Genomic DNA, 15,993 nt, shown 5'->3' with positions numbered 1-15,993 from the left:
TCCAAACTTGCCGGCTTCCAAGCTGGCAGGCGGCTACTCCAATGTAAACAGGAATTCGTTGGTCGACGCTACAGTCCAAAATCCCAAACAAACATACATTTGTAACTTATGACAATTATATTAATTGACACTAAAAATAATACAACTCTTTTGGTTTATATAATAGCAATAATATTTAAACATTTAGTTTATATATATAGAATGCTTTTTGTGAGTTTAATTTAGTATTTCTAATGATATAAAATAAACAATATAATATAATAGGTTAAAAAAATGATATAATACTAAGGACCTTGTAGTCTAATGACACCATGTTGCTCCCCTATGTGGAAGGTGATAAGTTTGAGCCTTAGTTTATATATTAGAGTATTATCTATTGGTAAATGATTTTTTTTTGTGTGCGCAGTGGATGGTTTTTGTCTTTCTTTGCCCTTGGATATTGAACCTGAAGTTAATTTTCAATTTTGATGCTAGATTATTTGTTTTTAATTCTGGAGTTCTGACAGATTGAAGATGTCCCTGCTTTTGTTAAAAATCGCTAGGTAAATCTTCATTTTTGGTATTTGATTAACTAGTTGTGAATTTTCGCTATATGTTTTCTTTCTTTAAAAAAAGTATACTCAACTAATATGATTCATGATGTTTTTGGAACTCGGAGACACTTTAGTGTATATGCAAATGCATTGCTAGTGGTTATAAATTTGAGTTTCCAAAAGAAGTAATAAAATTTCTTAAAGGAGCACATATACATCCATTTCAATGGTAAAGCTGTTGATGCGACTAATTTTGATTTAATTTTATATATGTTCCTTTTTTGGTATGCTGGAAAGACCCATGGAGGATGATTTTTGTTTGGAGCTGTGAGTTTATTGAATCTTTATGCTTAGATTGGCAGTGATGTATTTCATTTGTTTTTTGATATGTTTCTTGACCTTTGGCATTGCCATATTTCCAGAGCAAAGAATCACCCATATGATGATGTTGTGGATAGAGTGGCTCAGCACCTTGGATTGGATGATCCATCCAAGATTAGGCTTACTCCTCACAATTGCTATTCCCAGCAACGTAACCGAAGCCTAATCCCATCAAATATCGATCTGTTGATCATTTGGTGGACATGTTTATCCACTACAATCAGGTGAGTTCAATTTGACTTTAAGAGAAGGAAATGAGGGCATGAATCGTGATAGTTCGGTATTGCTACTATGGAAAAAATTATGCAGGTGCACTAACCATTCATTGCTTTCTTTGATAGATTTCTGATATATTGTATTATGAAGTTCTTGACATTCCTCTGCTAGAGCTGCAGTGTCTCAAGACACTAAAAGTTGCATTTCATCAGGCCACAAAGGATGAGGTGAATCCAAAATGATTTATTGATTATTGGTAATTTTTAACTTAACCATTTCTGTAGTGTCTTATTGTATCTTATGTGTTGTTGTCAGGTGGTAATTATCAATGTTAGGTTGCCCAAATAGAGTACTGTTGGAGACGTGCTTAATGAAATAAAAACAAAGGTACCAGTACTTTATTGTGTTTTACTAGCACCAACTTTCTGGTTATCAATTGGATTTTTTCCCTTTTCTTGTTTCACTACACTATCTTTCTTTGAGAGGAAGTAGTAAAGCATTGTTCCATTTTTGCTCTCACTTTGTGCCTCTTTTTTCCAAAAAAAAAAAAGAATGAGGAGAAACTTTCAGAACCTCAGTGAAGTATATTCTCCTACATTCACATATGATGTATTTGTATGCTGCGCATGCATATGAGATGAAGTAATTACTTTCCAATTCAAAATTTGACATGTATTTTCCATTTGCATTGTTTTTCACAACAGCAAGTTCAAAACTTTAATTTGGGGAACCCTTCTTTTTGGTTATCCATGCATGAAGGTGAAACTTTAGCAGAAATTAAAGTCCGCATTCAAAAGAAATTGCAGGTTCCCGAAGAAGAATTCTCCAATGTTTGATATTTCGATTGCATTTACTCTTTGCAGCATTAGTTTGCAATGGCAATGTTGTACTAGATAAATTTTTTGTGATAGCAACGATGCACAATAGTGTTGTTTGCGGTTTAGGCTTCTAAAACACTATCATTGATCTGGATTCTAATTGCTCTATGTGGATGGGCAGTGGAAGTTTGCATTTTGCATTTTTTGTCTATATGTGTACTTATAGAAAGGCTTTAGCATACATGAAGAATTATATGGTCTACCTGCAAAAAAAAATTTAGATTGAATGTTTTCCCTTTTTCTTTTTAATTACTTAGATGGGTTTTTTTTTTCTTATCTCCAATTTTTTTAAAATAATGACTTAAAATGTTGGTTGTTTGAAACAAACGACGTTTAATGTGCTTTTTTTAAAAAATAAGGTACAACGTTGATTTTTTGTAAAAAATCGACGTTGTATGTTAATTATAAAATTAAAAAAAATGACGTTGATTTTTTTAATTGACGTCATATCGTTTACTTACAACGTCTGCGGCAATGACGTTGACAGAAAGCGACGTTAAAAGTGCCAAAAAAAAACCGATTTTAAAAGCATTATTTGTAGTAGTGCATGGTTTCTAATTAAAAAATTCGTCCAATGTAAAAATTCATTAATAATGGCATTTTCTAAATTCTGCATGCTTCAGAGGAATCCAATGTAAAACCATACCCACTAACAATAAAATAAAACTCTGCATATTCCAAAGCTCAAAGAGCTTCTGTGGCCAAGGATTGGAGAAACAAAACAGTGAAAGGTTAGATTATCTGGACAATTTCACTTGGCTACAAAAATATATAAAACAGTTGAGACTTACTTAGATGGAGAAATGATTAGTTAATTTACTTTAATTACGAATTGATGATGATAAAACTACAATTTTATCATATGGTAAAAGAGTTAATACCATCTCAGGTCTTTCGAGTATAGTGGTTTTGTCACGTTTAGTTCTAAACTTTCAAATTGACCATCTGTGGTTACTCGACTTTCAAATTTAACCATTTGTGGTTCAAGTTAACCACCTATGGTCCTTCAACTATTAAATTTTAACCAATCATGGTCCTTTCAAGAGGACCACCATTGTTAGAATAATGTACTTTATGTGTTAGAATAATAAACTTTCTAGGTAAGATAATGTATTTTATAAGATAAAAATGTATGTTGCGGCAGTAGAGAGGAAAATGCAGGTCGTGTCAAAAAAAAAAAAGAAAGATATTGAGCGACCTAACAACGTTGTCTCCTCTAATATTGAAACGATGTCTTTTTTGAACCATGGGCCACAACGTTTTGTGGACCACGGTCCAAACAATAATGATTGTAGTCCTAGCTTGGCCTGGCCTGTTTAGGTAAAAGGCCAGGTGTGACAACCCAAAATTTGATTTTATAAATCCCGTTTTAAAGAAATTCAAAATAGCCAATTTTCACTCCTACAAAATTTTGCGACAAGAACGGTGTTTGAATAAATTATTTTAAGTGACTTTTAAATAAATTCAACACCGAGAAGTTTTCATTTCAAAATTCTAAATTTCCGGGTACTTCGCGTACCAAGTTTTGAACTGAGAAACCTATCTGAGTGAAACCGGGAGAAAACTGAGAAGCCTAAATTAAGTGTTTATCTAGAAATTTTTTTTGGGAAATTCCTTTTCAGCCCCAAACTACTTTAAATATCAATTCTAGCCCTTGATTCATGAAGCATGGTGGACCACAAGCCATCCAAAAACCTTTGTCTGAATCCATCTTTTAGCCAAGTCATTTTACCCTTTTGCCATCCACCAATCATGGGAGATCCTCCCACGGTTTTGAACCCATATAAAAAGAATAGTAGACTTTTTCATCCTCTCCCGATTCCATTCTTGGCTTCCCAACCTTGAGCTCTACAAAACAAAGAAGAATCACAGTAAGGTTTCCAACATCCATTTCCATCCATTCATCTTTCTCCCTTCTAATCTTATTCCTTCTAGCTTCTTTCTCTGAGAACTTGGTAGTAAGTTGTTGTATGGTTTGTTTGAGATGTTTAGGAGGTGAAGGAGGGTGTAGCTAGCTTGGGAAGAAGGTGGAATCCCAGCCAAGAGAAGAAATCTGCAAAGGTATAACCCATGGACTCCCAAATCTATTTTCTTAGACTCTGTGAAGTCTATTTTGTGGTAGAAATGCTAGATTATTGAGGTGTTTGAGTTATTAAGTGATCTATTGTTGATCTATGATGTGTTGTTGAGGTTTTGGAAGTGTTGGATTATCTGAAATAAATTCTACAGGTGGAAGAAGATCATCTGGTGCACAAGACAGTGTGCACCAGATTGTTCACGGGCCTAGCCAACGGCCCTAGGAGGGAGCCGTTGGCTAGCCCCGTGAAAGGGCGGTCCTAGTTCCGTCGAGTGCTCCGCCAAGCTTCAGTTGTGCAGTGGTTGGGCAGCTACGTGTCATTTCGGATCGTAACTCGCGGGCCATTGTGGCTCGGACAATCGGGGCCGTCATGACGCACGTTTCGACTTTGATTTCATCGATTTTGGAGTAGAATTGAGCTTTTTGTGTTATATTTTGTGAAGAAATATGTTGCAGAAGTGTTTGAGTTCATTTACTATGAATGGAAATGAGAAGCATCAGACATAGTTTATTTGTTTGAAGAGCTTGATAATATTTTATTGTTAGATTAAGAAGCATGAACTCTATTTATTAAGTTTTGCTTGAAAAGCATGCCTAAAATGCCTATTGTGATTTATTGAGAATCTTGCCAAGCTTATTAAATGATGAAGTGCACAGAACATGTTTTCCTTCCATGCTAGATTACAGTAAATGAGATTACATTGAGTATTTTGAGTTCAAGTGCATGTTGAATACTTCCTAAGTGTTTGTCAAAGAAGATTTGCTAAGTTATGATTTACAAGCATGTTTACATAATTGTTGAAAGTTCACAGTGAAGGAAGTTTGAAAGTATATTGTATAGTGAAGTGCATGTTTGAGCATACCGTGTTTTAAAAATGCATAAGTGGCCAGCGTGAGCCTAAGTATTATTTTCCAAAAATACATATCTATTTCGGGAAGTCATTATCTTGTTGTACTGAGAATTTGTTGAGAAGTTATGTGCATAAGTGTATAAGTAAAGCATTGCATGGTTTGAATTGCATGAGTTATATCTATATGTATCTAGTGTGAGTAATCCGTGGTTTTGGAGGCCCGTTAGGACTATGTCCTCTCGGAAGAAAAGAGAAAGAAAGAAAGTTGAGAAGGAAACGGACATTGCGATCCGATATGAAGTAACGAGGTCGATATTCCCGAGTTACTAGGTTGGACACTGCCCACCAGGCTTGGAATCCTGGTCAGGGGGTGTGCACACTAATAGTTCGATACCTGATTCCACGGAGTTTGAGAAAAAGAACCAAGAGAGTGGTTCTGTGGGCGAGATGAGTATTAGGCCGGCTAGACGCCGAGCCCGGATAGGTCCATTCACGCTATGGTGAAGTTCCTACCTCACCCATTAGTAAAGAAAGCGAGTCATTACGACTCTAAGAAAGCGAGTCATTGCGACTCTAAAGAAAGCGAGTCATTGAGACTCTAAGAAAAGAAGAGCAAAGTGAGTCATTGTGACTCTAAGAAACCTCCACAGAAAAAGTATTCTTTTTAAAAAAGAGGGTTATATATGTATATCTATCTATACTTATACTAAAGCATCATGTTCATTTTATTGCATGATTAAGTTAAGTGCACGAGATTGCATGTTAAGTATATGATTGCACGAGATTGCATGATTAGTATTTGATAGCATGAGATTGCTTATGAGTTATATGCTTGCACGAGATTGCATGATTAGTAGTTGATAGCATGAGATTGCTTATGAGTTATATGTCTTGCACGAGATTGCATGATTAGTAGTTGACAACATGAGATTGCTTATGAGTTATATGTCTTGCACGAGATTGCATGATTAGTAGTTGATAACATGAGAATGTTAGTGTTGGTCCCGATAGGGTGGTGAAAGTCTAGAGGGGGGGGGGGGGGGGTGAATAGACTTTCAAGCTTTTTCAAATTAAATAACTCTTTGGTAACTTCAACTCTAAGTAACAAGTAAATAGAGCAAGTTTGTACTGCACAGCGGAATAACAGTAAAGAGTTATGCCCAACTAGTAAATTAAGTGTGCAGGTATAAATAAGTTAGGAACAAATGATATGTAAAGTGACAGAGATATCTTGAATATGTAAAGGAGATGGTGCACTCAATATATAATAACAATATTCAAGATTGTAAATAAATATCGTGTCACGTCGTCCGTGTGACGAATGTTACATGCAGCACGTCAAACTTGCTTAGAATAAATTAGTATTTAAGCTCGAGAAGTTTGAGTCACATGCATACATGAGAACACACTAAACCCGGATGATTAAGATTAACTGTGAATAGTAAACGGGTTAGTCGGATGAGATAGATAGATATAGCAAATAATGTAAGTGCGGTATGTAAATGAGAGAGGCAATTTATAGTGGTTCGGAAGTGGCTTAATCTTCCTAGTCCACTTTTCTCCTTTCACTTCTAGGAGAAATTCACTATTTTTCACACACAGTTACAATAGTGAACAAGTGCTACACAGGCACTTCCTTCGGATGTCTTGCACACAGCTACACCCTGCTCCGAGTGTCTCGCACACAGCTACACTCAACTCCCGAGTATTTCGCACACAGCTATACTCAACGCCAACTAAGTGTCTTGCACACAGCTACACTTAGCAACTACGAGTGTTTTGCACACAGCTACACTCACTAGAGTATTTTGCACACAGCTATACTCTTTCTACAATTTACAAATACAAGGATTTGTATTTCTCTCTCCAACTAGATTTTGAGACTATTCAGACTAAGTCTCTTTGAATATTTGAGCACTAGCACTTTTGAATTTTGCACTTGTATTCTATCTCGTTTTTCTCTGTTCTTCTCACGCCCTTTGTCTTCAAGTCTTCATGGCTTTTTATACTCAATCAAATATATCCGTTGGAGTGGGATAATTTGATATTTGAATTTTGAATCTTCATAGCCTGATATTGTTGACAGTAGATCTTCAATTTTGATTTGATTTGTCAACTTGTCTGACAAAGTAATTATTTCTAGCACAACTTTGATTTTCTAGTTGTTTCTAAAAATATTACTTTAATTGTCAATTTGAATATCCAACGAATCTTTGAAATAAATTCATCAGATAGAATTTATTTCTAGGATAAGTTTTTATATTCATGCCTTCATAAATATTTTTTCCGTTCTGATCAAATGTCTTTCAGGCAATTTTGGAGTCTTGTGGCATGTGGGTGGACTTGGAGTAAATTCCTTCGAATTTATCCAATTTCTGATCATCTTGCTCTTTTGCCACATTGTGCTCCTTTGACTTGCACATCTTGCTCCTTGACTTTGAACATTGTGCTTCTTTACATTGTGCTCTTCTGACAACATTGTGCTTCTTCGCATTGTGCTCCTTAGCAGCATTGGTCACATTGTGCTCCTTTGGTAAGCATCGTGCTTCTTCGGACACATTGTGCTCTTTTGGTGAGCATCGTGCTTCTTCGGACACATTGTGCTCTTTTGGTGAGCATCGTGCTCCTTTAGCACACATTGTGCTCTTTGGGTGAGCATCGTGCTCCTTTGAAAATCTGCCTTATTAAAAACATAGGTCCTTGGGGGGGAATCGATCTCGCGTGTGATCATTTAGAGTAAGGACCTCTACCATTTCGCCGTTAGGCTCATCCAATCATTTCTTGCAACGCCATTACTTTATGCTTCTTTTACGGATGAATACTCGTAGGACCAAAATTAATTTCTCAAATTAATTTTGTTCTTCCTATGGTAGATTCCTTCTGATTTCAATATTCTGATTTATGATGCTTGTACTAAAGACTTAAAAATTAAGGGGATCTAAATATACATTTGGCTCATCAAAACTTACAAAAATATTCCTATCAGTTAGATATACAATAGTCTAACTATAATGAATAACAGTATACGAGAAACCTGACCTCGTATGATAGCGGAAGCGTAGCCATGTAGATCTCCAGCCATAGTTGATGTTCCTGTTGTGTTGCCTCTTAACGGTAGACCGTTAGCCATGTTTTGCCTCAGACCTGACTCAGAACCCTAGATGGTGTATTGGTGTCTACTGAGCGGTCTGAGTACCGTAACTGAATGTGCTAACAACAACCATCCTGTATCCCATCAATACAGGATTATATTAGGCACAGAGTTTGGTTGACTAACAACTACTAGTTATTAAGTCCAACCACACCACTTAATAAGCCTAGTCAACTTGCACCACTTAATTAAGGCCCTAATATATAATATATAATATATATTATTAGGGAAAATCTTACATTCTCCCACTTGGTGCAAGTACTAGCACAACCTTCACCAAAGAACAAAACACACGAATCATAGTGACATGTCCTCTATTTAATCAGAGTAGTGTCCATTATGGTCACATGCATTTTAATTCTCCAACTTAGGTCCTTAATGAACAAACCCTATGTTTATTCTCGGTACCTTAAGGGATGTTTCTCAAAATACATTATGTGCACAACTGAAAGAGAAAACGCATCCAAATTGTACAAAAGAGTACACTGTATGATCTCTAAAACTTTATAAGCATGCCTTAAGTAGAGATCTCTTAATGTTAGCATAATGCTAACTATATTCCATGACTTCTTTATAAGTTAACTTTAAGTACTATCTCTAACAGCTAAGAGCTTGGAGTTGACACGTCTGTCACTCCCACTCATCAAAAATAGCCAAAAGATAGTCAAGTCACAGAAGCATTCCAATAACTTAGACAATAAACCAAAGGTCTAAGTCCATAAATTTGGAATCTTAAACATACACCATAACTTCCCAAATAACTTCAATGTCCATTTTAAACGAACTAAACATAATGAGTCTTACTTATATTTCCCACAAAATTATTTTGAGCCTTACAAATCAAAATGGCCGAGGATAAATTTTGAAGAAACTAAAGACTCTATTAATCACTGAAGAATTTAGTAAATGACAGTGCCCCACAAATTAAATGCTTTTGTTCTAATAAATTTCATAATATTGTTGCAACATTTTCATAAATATGTTGCACAACCGAATGTTCAATAATTTGAACTTATGAATTTATATAAACAAATACAAAATTAATACTTGTGGAATATTATGGACTTATTGTTTAACATACAATCCAATTTGAAATGTATGAAGCCAATAATCCATAAACTTTAGTGGAGTATCTTAATGATCTTTTCTTCTAAATGATCACTCCCACTGATTAAAACATTCTTCAGCGAAATTAATAAAATGAACTTAATAATATACATACTCATAATTGATTTATTGACCAACTAACAAATGAAGACATAATTCCCCACCATTAGTTGGACATACTAAATAATCAATTTTTGGTTCCAATTAAAGTCCAACTAAATAATGAAGATATATTTTTCCACCATAGTTGGACATACTAAAATAATACACCTTCCAAAACCAAGTTAGAATTTTGGCTCAAAAGATACATTTTATCATTATTGGAATCCAAAAGGTATGTCAAATCACGTAACTTACTACAGTTAGTCCGAAAAACCGGGCAAGATTCGTGGATTAATTAATAAAAGTGACTAAATTTTGGGAAGTGACTGAAAAAACATGTTTTGCCAATGCAAATCATGAAACTTAGAATTATAATTGAACTGAATTTATAACTCTAAGAAATTGTGATAAAATCATTATCTAATGGGTCGAAGGATTTATTGACATAAAACTTGCCTGTGGGCTAAAGTTTTAATTCTATTAAATCCAATTAAGAAACCCTTATGATAATATTTTTCACAATTACTAAAGAGCCAGAAGAATCTAGCGACATAAAACTTGCCTGTGGGCTAAAGTTTTACTCAATTAGATCCAACTGAAAAATTTATTTATGATGAAACAATTTATCAAATGAGTTGAAGAATCAAATGACATAAAACTTGCCTATAGGCTAAAGTTTTAGTCAATAAAATTCATTACTATCATTATGATAAAAAACTTAAGAGATCATGTTCATTTTCTTAATCCCTGTGGGCAAATTAAGAAATATGATCTAAAATTTAAAATCATAAAACTAAACTTCATTATAGAACTGAAAATTATTTACAAATAACCATAAAGTAAATAAATTCATTTATTTCTATCGTCACCGATAAAACTACTAAACTACATTCCGATACATAATTGCCTGTGGGCTAAATTATGACTGTAGTCCAGTATTTCATCCTGATTAATTATACAAATATAACGAAATTGCCTGTGGGCTAAATTTCATCATATTACATACAATTAATCACAAATGATATGTCCAAAACTTTATGTGATCAAAATAAACCGCTTAATATATAATTTTAACAGATTAAGGATGCTGTGGCTACTCCAAAACCAAATTAAAATTATAAGATCACTAGACAATTATCAAATTCTTGCCTAAACTTTATGTGATTAAAACTTAATAATCTTAGGTAGCTGAATATGCTGTAGCTATTCCTTAATTAACCAAGATTGAAAACTTAAGAGACTTCAGTAAATTAAAGATGCTTTGGCTATTCTTTAATGATCCGAAATCAAATCACATTGGCAAGGAATACTTAAAATTTTGACAAACAGATTATACCAGATTGTGATGGGAAAATCTAAATATACTCCAAGGAAAGGCGGTTAGAGACTAAGTCTCACTGAAAACCAATTCCTTAAATAGAGTATCAATTTAAGGAGACTAGTTGCACAAGATGTTCTTAAGTCATGGCCATTAAAACTAGTATGTCTCCCCGATTCATATATACTTAATGTATAACTGTTTGGGGGTATGAACCTAAAACTGTAGGGTATACACCAGAAAACTGTAAGGTTCACCTATGATTAAAGCTTAAATGGTGAACTAAATTAGCGGACTAAACGTGCTTAAATTCAGGCACTACCGCAACTAAAATTTATGCATAAGTCCAACTTAAATAGGAACTAATATAATTCCATCTCAAAGTATGCATTGCTAAAGGCATAATAAAATTGCATAATTTAAAACATAATATTATGCTTAGGACAAATATGCATAAAATTAAACATTAAACTCATATACTCCAAAGAAATTGCATAACTTAAAGCAATTTACAATATGAGATTTTAAAGTATAAACTTAATATTCAAACACCGATAAGTCCAAACCAAAAGAGACCCAACATTTTGAATAATAATGTACTGAATATATACTTTAAAATTTTAAAGTGTAAGCCCATGGTAAAATGTTTTAATGCATAAAGATCAAATTCATGAGAAATAACTGAATTTACAAATTCAAACAATATCAAAACAAAAGGATATGCTATCATTTGTAAATGAAAATCTCATAAACCCTAATTGCATAATTAAACTTAATATTATGCACTTAATGTGATCGAATGCATAAAACAATCTAAAGAGTATGAACTAACTAAAGAATATGAATTTAAACCAAATATTCATTTATTCATACTTAACCAAATATGGACAATCATAATTCAAGGAACTAAATGAATTATGGAATTAATGGCAAAAGTCAATTGCCTAGAAAATATGTTTTTCCAAAATTACTAAATTGATTCAAAATCACTCTCCATAACCCAGTTAATAATATTATTATTATTAATGGCAAAATTGCAATCAAAATAGCAATAAATAGCCATAATAATATTATCACATTAAGTAGGAGACTAAATATGGAAAAACAATGGTTAAAACCACTAACACTTATAAATGTTTTCGGATAAAATTTTGAAAACTTAATAAAATTTGAAGTCCGAAAAACATTAATGTCCAGAAAATTATTTTCTGAACCGGAGTATTGTCACATAAATTTATTTGGAAACAGTTCAAGGTGCATAACTGAATACCATAACAATATTAATGTCATCATTAATTAATTATTAATAGCAATAAGTAACATTATAATCACTATTAACATTAGTAATGACAAACTAAAGTATGGTAATGCACCTTTAAATGTTTCCATTTTCTAAAGATAAAATATGTGACTAGTCCAAATTAGCGGTTAACTGTAACTGTAGCACAAATTATCAATAATAAGCATAAAAGATAATTAATGGCTAACCTTAATGATGCAAACCGCATCTCCCCATTGCGCTAACAACGATGATGATCCACAAGAGAAGAAAAGACTCCAGAATTCTCCCAATCTTCACTATCGGTGTCAATAATACTCGATGCAGCGTCCAATGGTACATTAAAATTTATTGGTAGGACTTAATTACCAACATTAATATAATAGTCATGTAACATGAAGTGGTAATCATGCCAATGTACCAAATATAGCAGATTACCATGAAATGATAATTATTATGAAAAGTAATAAAATGAGATTAGCCCATAAACTTAATAACAGTAATTAATAATGCCAAATATAACTTAATAAATGGCAAAACTGTAATTAAAGAATGTCAAATATTAATCTTAATTTACCACATAATAATTAATCATGACTATTATGATACTTAGGGAGACTGAAGTTAAGGTAATAACCAAATTACCATTATACAGACAATATACCAACTATATTGTTTTTGCCATAAAATTAAAGACTTAATATTATTATTAAGGCCCTGAAAAACTATTGATAGATTAAAAATTTAATCAACTTAAACAATAGTTATAGTTCTTAATGGCCAAAATAACAATTAAATCCTTAATGTCTCTAAACAGGCCGAGACAATAATTATAGCACTTAATTACTCAAATTAGGCTCATAAACCTCAATGACCCAAGTGAATTATAACATGAATAAAAAATGGTCTAATACTGAAGTAGACCCAAAACTTAATATTATTACCAACGATGAATACCAAAATATGGTAGTTAGTAATAATTAAAACTTAATAAACATGTTATAAGAAGCTATAATTATTATTTAAATTTAAATATCAATCAAAATGATGGTATTTATACTTTAATGACCCAAGATAGGTCCCAAATAGCTTGTTCAAAATAGGTTCTAAAGTCCCAGAGACACATAAAACTAAAATGTGCTCAAAATTAATGGGAAACCAAAACAAGCTACCTTAATAGGTCATAATATCAAAAATTGACCTAAGGATCCAAAATTGAGTGATAATTAATAATGAATTTATGAGTTAATAATATGCTAAATCCAACCTTAATGCATGCAATTATGAATGTATAATTATAACAATAATTTATGAATATACGTAGCATGCTTGGATGTGCAAATTAATACATTATTAACCTATATATACTAAATAAATTGCAACATTCGAGGCAATTTAATTTGCACCTTAACATTAAATTAAAATTCAAATAGCAAATTAAAACTTAATATTTGCTCCAAATTGAATAATAATTTAATAATTAATTAAGGGAGAATTAAACTGAAAAATTAAGCTAAAAGAAGTCCAAAATATGATGATGGAAGCTGAAGCAAGCCCAAAATGCTAAATAGGCTCAGATTTTTTTTTTTTTTTAATGGTATTGGACCAGGTCTGCCCCAATGGGCCTGATCCGGCCCAAAATCATAACCCATCATCATCATCTTCTCTCTTCAGCCAAAGCCAAACCTAGCGCAGCCATGAGAACAACCAGCGCCGTCCGACAAAGAGGAGCAGCGCCAACCGCCCTCAGCCACGACGTCGCCCGTCGTCCGCCGCCATCATGCTGTCTTCCCAACGGTGGAGCTCGTCGATACACGGAAGTGACACTGCCTGAATGAGGAGAGACAGCGACGACCGAAGCCAGCGCTGCCTGAAGAAGAGGGAGACAACCGCGGCGAACCGGAAAAACCAGTCCACCTCCGCCGTCTGTCCCTGTCGCGGCACCAATGCCGTCGCTCGCCGCCGTCGTCTCCAAGTCGCGATGCCACCGCCGCCAACGCCATCCACCGCCGTCGACACCCAAAGCTCGCCGTCATTGACGATGGCAACCGGCGAACTGAAGGATTTTTCCTTTTTTTTTTTCTCTTTAAACTGTAGCTCAATCACCGGAAAAAAAACAAATCCGAGACCGAATCCATATAATAAATCCGGTAATTCCAAAGGCCGGCAACTCTCCGGCAAAGACAAGTAGTGGGCGAAGAGAAAAAAAAAACAGTAGGCTAATTTCCCGATTAAAAAAAAATATATGCTGAAGGGATTAATTCACACACACATAAAATTACAAAATTATATCCTCTCACTGAATAGATATATTTTAACGTATGTATTTTAAATAATTACAAGATATACGAAAACTCAATGTATATGAAATTTAATGTTGATTTTAGGCAATACAATCAACCAGGCAGAGATTATAAAAGGCTCTTGATACCAAATGTTAGATATACAATAGTCTAACTATAATGAATAACAGTATACGAGAAACCTGACCTCGTATGATAGCGGAAGCGTAGCCATGTAGATCTCCAGCCATAGTTGATGTTCCTGTTGTGTTGCCTCTTAACGGTAGACCGTTAGCCATGTTTTGCCTCAGACCTGACTCAGAACCCTAGATGGTGTATTGGTGTCTACTGAGCGGTCTGAGTACCGTAACTGAATGTGCTAACAACAACCATCCTGTATCCCATCAATACAGGATTATATTAGGCACAGAGTTTGGTTGACTAACAACTACTAGTTATTAAGTCCAACCACACCACTTAATAAGCCTAGTCAACTTGCACCACTTAATTAAGGCCCTAATATATAATATATAATATATATTATTAGGGAAAATCTTACAGAGATTGCTTATGAGTTATATGTCTTGCACGAGATTGCATGATTAGTAGTTGACAACATGAGATTGCTTATGAGTTATATGTCTTGCAAGAGATTGCATGATTAGTAGTTGATAGCATGAGATTGCTTATGAGTTATATGTCTTGCACGAGATTGCATGATGAGTATTTGATAGCATGATATTTCTTTTAAGTTATAGGAGAAAGTATGAGATTGTTGAATACTTGAGGAAGCTTTTAGATTTGTTTATAAGTTTGTTGGGACTATGAAGAGTTGCTTGTTGTTTAAGCATGCCTATTTTTTAATTAGGTTGCAAGCATCTAGAAGTTAATGCCAAAGTATTGCTTAAGTGATTAAGATTCTGGGATCTAAGAATGTAAATTAAACGTTTTCCAAAAGTATATACTGTATTACTTTACAGGGTTAAGTGGCATTATACTTAGCTTCGTGCTAACGGGTTTGTTTGCTACTTGTTGTTTGTTAACCCCATTCAGGTGGGCCCAATTCATAAGAGAGCACGATATAGACTAGAATAGCTTAGATAGCTTTTGTAGTCTAAACTCTTTAAATGTTTTGGGTTTTTAGTTGACTACCCTTGTTTTGATGGTCCTAGACACCGAGGACTCATCCCCTTGTTTATTGGATGTTAGTAAGACTTTTATGTTTTAGTTTGTTTATCCTCAGCCTGTGCAATCGTCGTGAAAGGGTGATTGTGGCGGTGGCACCTCTACTAAGTTGTTTAGTAAGTTTATTCCGTTGCTTTAGCTTATTTTTTTAAAGGTTTAGTTTGTTAATCAAGTTTAAGAAAAGTGGGGTGTTACAAGTTGGTATCAGAGCGGTACGAACCGCGGGAGACTTAGGATGTTTGACCCTTAAGATTGAGTATAGAGAACTCTAAGTGAAATCCTAGGAAGGATAAGATTAAGGAAGGAGCCCTAAGTTTGAGAATCAGAGTTAAGAAAAACTCTAAGTATCAGTTAGGAACGCGGTGAGGTTGTGAGTTTCCTTACATTTGCTTAACTGATTATGTGCTTTACCAATGTGTTTAAAGTGCTTTTGCTTATCTTTTGAAAGTAAAGTAGAGAAGTTAAAAGTGGGAAGTTGAAAGAGAAAAACCAAGAGTTTGAAAGTTGAAAGTAGAAGTGAAAGTTGAAAGTGAAAGTTAAGAAAGCTAGAAGTTAGAATGTGAAAGAAAAAAACCTCGTGAGGTTGCTAAAAGTAACAAGTATATGAGTTTATGCTTATGTGTGTTTGTTTGT

At 34.0% G+C, this 15,993-nt stretch overlaps 1 long non-coding RNA gene across 1 annotated transcript; it reads left to right on the top strand.

Annotated features, from left to right (window-relative positions):
- Nucleotides 1-825: 825 nt before the first annotated feature.
- Nucleotides 826-1,599, top strand: LOC109150774. The gene is made up of 4 exons (XR_002049218.1): nucleotides 826-860; nucleotides 956-1,138; nucleotides 1,256-1,357; nucleotides 1,446-1,599. It is a non-coding gene; the product is annotated as an uncharacterized LOC109150774 (long non-coding RNA).
- The last annotated feature ends 14,394 nt before the right edge of the window (nucleotides 1,600-15,993 follow it).

Source organism: Ipomoea nil, unplaced genomic scaffold (genome assembly GCF_001879475.1).
Source record: "Ipomoea nil cultivar Tokyo-kokei standard unplaced genomic scaffold, Asagao_1.1 scaffold2280, whole genome shotgun sequence".
NCBI lineage: Eukaryota > Viridiplantae > Streptophyta > Magnoliopsida > Solanales > Convolvulaceae > Ipomoea > Ipomoea nil.
This window is presented reverse-complemented; position numbering and strand designations above follow the sequence as displayed.